Source organism: Dermacentor variabilis, chromosome 4, assembly GCF_050947875.1.
Source record: "Dermacentor variabilis isolate Ectoservices chromosome 4, ASM5094787v1, whole genome shotgun sequence".
NCBI classification, from domain to species: Eukaryota; Metazoa; Arthropoda; class Arachnida; order Ixodida; family Ixodidae; genus Dermacentor; species Dermacentor variabilis.
In genome coordinates, this window is record NC_134571.1 from 43,543,399 (window position 1) to 43,549,922 (window position 6,524).

General features: G+C 49.4%; 1 protein-coding gene across 3 annotated transcripts in view; it reads right to left on the minus strand.

Annotated features, from left to right (window-relative positions):
* The window catches only part of LOC142579031 (uncharacterized), a 135,903-nt gene that overhangs the window by 129,109 nt on the left and 270 nt on the right, over positions 1-6,524 (minus strand). The window lies entirely within an intron of this gene.

Consider the following 6,524-nt stretch of genomic DNA (forward strand, 5'->3'; position numbering starts at 1 on the left):
TAAATGACTTTTTACCGACCAATAAATTCGCACAGAGCCTAGCAAAGATATTGTTACGATGAGGCGAAGAAGAGAACGACGACAGTCCTGAAGACGACGTGTCGTCCCCAATCTTGGCCAATCCCCCACAGTGGGTGTGCGCCATCGCATAAGGAATACCATACCATACCATACCAGGAGGCATTGTCACAAGCTGGATTTGACGACTGCTGCGGAGCTCCGTTGCGAAGAAGACGGGTACAGTGGCTTAGCTAGGCCGTCTGGCGCCCGGGGGCCCACAGGTCTTCAGTCACTCCCCGGGTTTGTCAGGAAGGCGAGGATATCCGAGAAAAGTTTCCGGGGAGGGGGGGCTGATGTTTCAGCGCTAGCACAGGTGTATTGGATACTGCGCAAGCCCCCCTCCCCCAACTTCGCTTTCGTTCCCAGAGATCGCGAATGCAGCCCTGCTGTTTTATTTTCTGCACCACATAATACAAAGTGCTGCACTGATGACTTGAGACAAGTGCATTAGCGCATCTTCTGTCAGGCTGTAAGGTTTGGCGGCCAATACAGATGCGGCATCGTGGAAAATATAGCCCACAAGAAACAAAAATATTTTGATAAAGTTTTAATTGGCGATTTTAGAGGCAATATTGCATTTGCAAGATTGAAGCCCGACAGTCACCTGTTGCCCAACAACAACTTCACAAAAATCGTTGTAGGTACTACGGCGTGCAGTATTTTGGCTGTGGGCTGCCTTGAACTCAAAAGAAAATTAAGCAGCATGTTAGTGACGCCGATCTCCCCACCCTATAAGAAAACGCCACCTGCTTCCTTACTGCGCGGACGCCAGTGCTATGACAATTACGAGTAGTCTTCATTCTGGTCCATAAAGCCTTTTTTTTTGTTTGCTGCTATTGGCAAACGCGATTATCCGAGCTGCGCTACCGCCACAAGGTTGGGAAAGGAACAGAGCACGCTCCGCGTCGATTCCTGGCGTCACCACGCAAATAAAAAGGAAAAAAAAAAGAGAAGGCCACCATGACACCCGTGCCAACGAAAGCTTGAGCTACTGCCGGTCTGCACTTGTAATAGACAGGACAGAGGGATCGATGTCACTGGTGCGCTACTTCATATTTCTTTCGGTACTGCCATACTGGGCCACCCGCAGTGCCAAAGTACAGCAGGCTCTAGCACCAAAGACGATTTTGTTTAGAGAAGTTCTTGCTGAGTTAATATGACTTTGCGTCCTCAATTCCCGAATTGCGAAGCTTCCTCTATCATGACTAATTAAACAGTTATGCCCCCCCCTTTACTACGCCACTGGACGGAAACCCAGCACTTCCAATAAATGTTACGAGTATAAAACTATTTACAACATATTTACAACATATTTACAAAGAGCGAACGTTCGCAGAGACGTAAGAGAGAGCCCAGTCCGGCTGTGTCCACTTTTCGTTGTTGTTGTTGTTGTTGTAGCCTGTGGCACGTGTGGCTCCTACACACGATGGGGGATTGGCCAAGAAATGGGTGGATTATACCAAAATAATAAAGAGCATAAATTTCCTAATATCTATGGGAATAGCATTGAATAGGGTTGAAATACCGGTAAAATGTAATCAGGAAGGTGCTGTTGAATGATTAATAATTCGTCTTCAAGACAGTCGTCGTTTTCTTCTTCGCCTCATCCCCAACTCGCGAACTAATTTAGTGTCGCTCTCGAGTCTCCTATTAATGTTATACGCTCGCTGGTTGCGCTAACATCATCTCGTGTCGGTGGCAGACAAAGACTTGACGTGAAAACATTGTTCTGCATTCTTGGCGCAGCTTCGATAGGAGCAGACTCGCGATGATAGGGTCTCCGCCGGCGATGCACAGCTCGTTACGTTCCACTGAAAAAGCCAACACATTACACGCGAGAAGACACTGAGGCGCCTCACGCACGAGTGTCCCTCACGATCGAGAAAAATGGCGTCACGAGAAAGACAATCCGAACAAAGAACAGCAAAGAAAATAACAGACTCGATTCTCCAGAAACGACCGCAAGGGGCACGCCCCTCTTACCACGCGGTCACATATGACCGTGCCTTTTCCGCGTATACATTCCCGCAAAAGCGCACGCTCGTCGCCGATCGCTTTCTTCCTATAGCGGCGTATACGATGCAAGCAAGCTCTGCGGCGTTTCGACATGATGTGCGCGTACGCAACCTGCGCCCTTGGGAACTGCCCATGGCACGGCGTCCCCGCTGTAGCGTCACAGAAGCGGCAGGTAACGATTTCGCGAGTGTACGTATCGCCATTCCTGCCTCGATTCTACAGGGCCGCGCGGAGCGTCCCTCCCGAGTGCTTGGCTATTTCGGAGCGTTCGGTGAGCACACCGAGTCCCGAAATCGGTTGGTGGCAGCCCCGCAGCGAGATACGCATAACATCTGCTAATTACTATAATACGCAAGCCAATAATTCAACCGTCCAAGTGACGCGGCGGATGTGGCGCTCTGCTGCCGAGCACGAGGTCCCGGGTTCGATTCCCGGCCACGCGGTCGCATTCTGACGGCTCGAACGATCACCACCGAGGGCACTATCCACGACCAGTTAAATCAACAAGATACAATGCATTGCACTGTCACTATATAAGCGCTTTAGCTGCCCTCGCTGGACACCAAGCTTATACGGCGCCCACACCTCGTTTTTCCGATATATATTGGTGTCTTCCTACACAATTTCGCGCTTTGGGTTTCCTTATATACCAACCCCTATTTCAGCAGCAATGTTCGTTTGCTGCTTCTGAAACGCCATACTAAACTTGTGAAGCCTGCCACAAAGTGAAGCCTGCTCAGAAGTCTCACTCAAAGAAAAGAGAGCCACGGTCGAAAACGTACACGCAGAGTAGTTCCGCATCCCTGACATAGGTTGCGCGCGGTTACACACTGGATATCAGATGGCGTATATGGCGTCGCACGCCGCCACTCGCAACACGATAAGCCGCGACCCTGCGTGTGCTACGCCAACCAGCACGAAACTTATAGACAATCTGTTCGGAACGACAGCGGAAAAGCGAATTGGCAACAAACAGCTACAACTATGGAGGACTCGATGATATCTACAAGTTACTTTTGTTTACCAACCGTTAGAACAGAACAAAAACGCGAACGCAGTTCATTCAACGGCAGTGACAAAACACGTTGTTTTCGGCTTGTGAAATGACTCACGTATCGCAAGTGCTGTAGCACACGTAAAAATAAAGAAGGTACAATGGCTAAAGTCAAAGCATCTGACAAGGACCGCCGGGCCCGACTCTGTAATGATGATGTTCCTTATCACTACTCGTTGCTGCGTCAGTCGGATCATGCTGGGATTAGAGGCGAAATAAAGTGAATACATTGATGGGAAAGATGGTCTTTCGTGTCGTGTTCTTACTTACTTTTTTTTTTAATTTCGCGTCCCATTACTCCTCAATATGATGATTTTGCATTTTGCTTGCAAGCTGTGCGCTATGCGAAGATTGGAGGGCTACGAACATCGCATCGGCAACTCTATATGTCTACGCTCTGTTTTATATATAATGTTTTATATATAATGTGTGACGATTGTTACAAAACGGACCTCGAAAAGCAGCAACCGTCAGCCCACACAGCTCTCCTCCGTTATATGGCGAAGTGACACCACGGATCACGCAGCATGTAGTCCTTGTAAACGTAATTCCGGAAGAGAACTTTCGGCGGCCTCGGTGCTGTCCAGACAGGTAGGGCGTTAATGGGCCATGGTCCCTATCATAACTGGGCTTCGGAGTCAGCGGCCACATTATCCAGAATACGTTCAGGCATCTTGGAAATCGAGCAGACCGACATCAACAGTCGTGGAGCAAAGACGCCTCAATTCGATGTCCTGATGTTTAGGCAATCATATGCCCTAGGAACTTACGTGGTCCCGCGGTCATAACCTTGCTTATTATCATTATTTATTTATTTATTTACCTGAAAGATATTCCTGAAGAAGGAAACACCTGTGCCATCCATCAAACATCCTGTCATGCACTTGTGTAATCGATCTAACTAAACGTAAAGGATGAAAAGTAGGGACACAGGCACATCTTAACACGATCATCGGTGGACAGTCAGTTACAGAAACAGCTCGGCTATATCGATGCTCCCATAAGAGGGTACGCCAAGTTGACTGACGCCTGCTGCGAAAGGAGGCAGAAAAAAAAAACAGTGCAAATGCAACACATGGACTGTCCTGTGCGTTGGCGGAGTGCAGTGACTCTGCCCGTCAGGACAGCTAACACACCGCAGCTGCGACTGACAGAATCGTGTCTGCCCACTGGTTGTGATTGCGGTTACATTTCAGTTGACGAATGCAGTCTCTCTCTCTCTTCATATATATATATATATATATATATATATATATATATATATATATATATATATATATATATATATATATATATCGACGTTCATGGTTTGACGTGCCAAAACCGTGATCTTATTATGACGCAAGCCGTAGTGAGGGATTCCGGAATAATTTTTACCACATGGGGTTCTATAACGTACCCCCAATTGCACGGTACGGGGTCGTTTTTGCATTTCGCCTCCATCGAAATTCGGCCGCCGTGGCCGAGATTTGATCCCGCGACCTCGTGCTTACAGTAGCGCAACGCCAACGCCACCATAAGCAACCACGGAGGGCAACAAGGAACTGTAATAATACCTGTTATCAGCCCATAGTATCTGCACTCAAAATTAACGGGTAACGTTAGATCCTGCGACGCCGATGCGTTGTTTACCACTGTGCTGACAAATGCAGCAAAATAAAAAGAAGAAAGCCGGCAGGCCGTTCACCCGGTGAAGTGGAGTAAGCGTAAACAACGAAACGTCAACCGAGCGAGCACATAAACGTCAGCGCGAAACGAAACTAATGTTACAGCGGCCAATGCGGCTATAAGCTACTGCAGGCCGGAAACACTGGTCACAAATCTGCAAACACAACTGTACTGCGTTGTTCGAGAAGTCGTAGCAAAAGGGAGGGTCAAGACGAGTCAGTTTCCAGTATGAAGGGATTGTGCAATCGGGCGGAAGGTAGCACGACATATCGGGAGGGTTCGTTGGTCGGGGTGTCGATACGCACCCTCTCGGAACAGAACAGGCCGATACGCATCCGCCGGCTAAATGCCCACGGCCGCAGTTGGGAAACAACCTCCCGGTACGCGACCAATCATGATCGGGAAGACCTTCCGCGGTATAAGCGAAATCATATCCACTAACGCAGTAGAACGACCACGTGGGGACAAACCTCTGTTACGACGAAGTGTAGTCGCGCGACCCAGCTGCCATCATTGCGCACGTGAAAACAACACACTTGCCGAGAAAACCGGCAGACGACGGTGGCTTCCGTTGTGCTGCTAAATCGCGCCGTACTGCAGCAAGGCCTTGTGTCGCGAAGCTGATGGACCGACGGGATCGCTCCTCCAGTTAATGAAAGTGTTATCACTGAGTGCCCATTTGTCTATTTAACTTGCGTCATTAAGTTATAAAGAGAGGGAGTGCATGTGTCCACTGATTAGTGAAGATACTAATGGTGATGCCTTAAGTCATCGCTTAAGGACAGCTGCTCCTCTTTTTTTTTTCTTCTGTTTTATGTCGGTTGTCAAAGCTAGTTGGCTGTTAATAATGTGTCAGGAGACGCAATGAGCCATGTTTTGTTGGCATATCCGGACAGGCCTTCTGAAACCGTGCAGAAGTGAGAACATTCACTGTTACAACTCATTTAATACTACAAAGTGGGTATCACTGTCTTCCACATTGGCGCGTTTACACACAAGTTCTACGCACTTCGACCACACTGGCAGTTTCGTACACACGGACGTATATACATCGACTCCATTACGAGGTAAGCTACAGGTGCGTTCTAACACAGGAAATCCGTCACTCGTTGGGCATCACAATGCAGCTATCGACATCCGCTGTGGTCCTGTCACCGAGGACGGCGAACGAGCAACAAATAGCTTGTATGACGTTTCGTGAGAATCTGCTGCGCGATCCAAGCGAGAGGGCGGTGCAGGGTTTCGCATCCGCGAGCTAGGTTGGCTTCAACTTCAAGTAGCGCGACGGCTAGAAAAATTCGACGCTGCTGAAGGCCGGTGTCGCGCAACCGTTGCAGTGGCGACGTAACAAGTGTGCACCGTTGTCCAGAGTCAGCGAATAAATAGCTCAGACAGTGCGCGCACGTCATCTCCAGCCATGGATAAAGCTCATGATCACACGTGCGGCCGGTAGCGAGGAATGCAGCGCACAGGGGGGTGCGCGAGAAAAAAAGCAAAGAGAGGAAGCCGTCGGTTCTCCTCCATCGGGCATCGGACTGATCTTACGCGCGGGGGACTGGACGAGCGAAGCGGCAAGCAGCGCGATACGGTTCAGTGGGAAATGTCAGCCGCCCGATCCTGACAGTTCCGTGCGATTCGCAACGCACTGGCCAGACCTCGCGAAGCAGGCGTCGTCGTTCGCGCGTGAGATCGTTGCCCCCCGTGAATGCGAGAGAAGGCAGGCAGG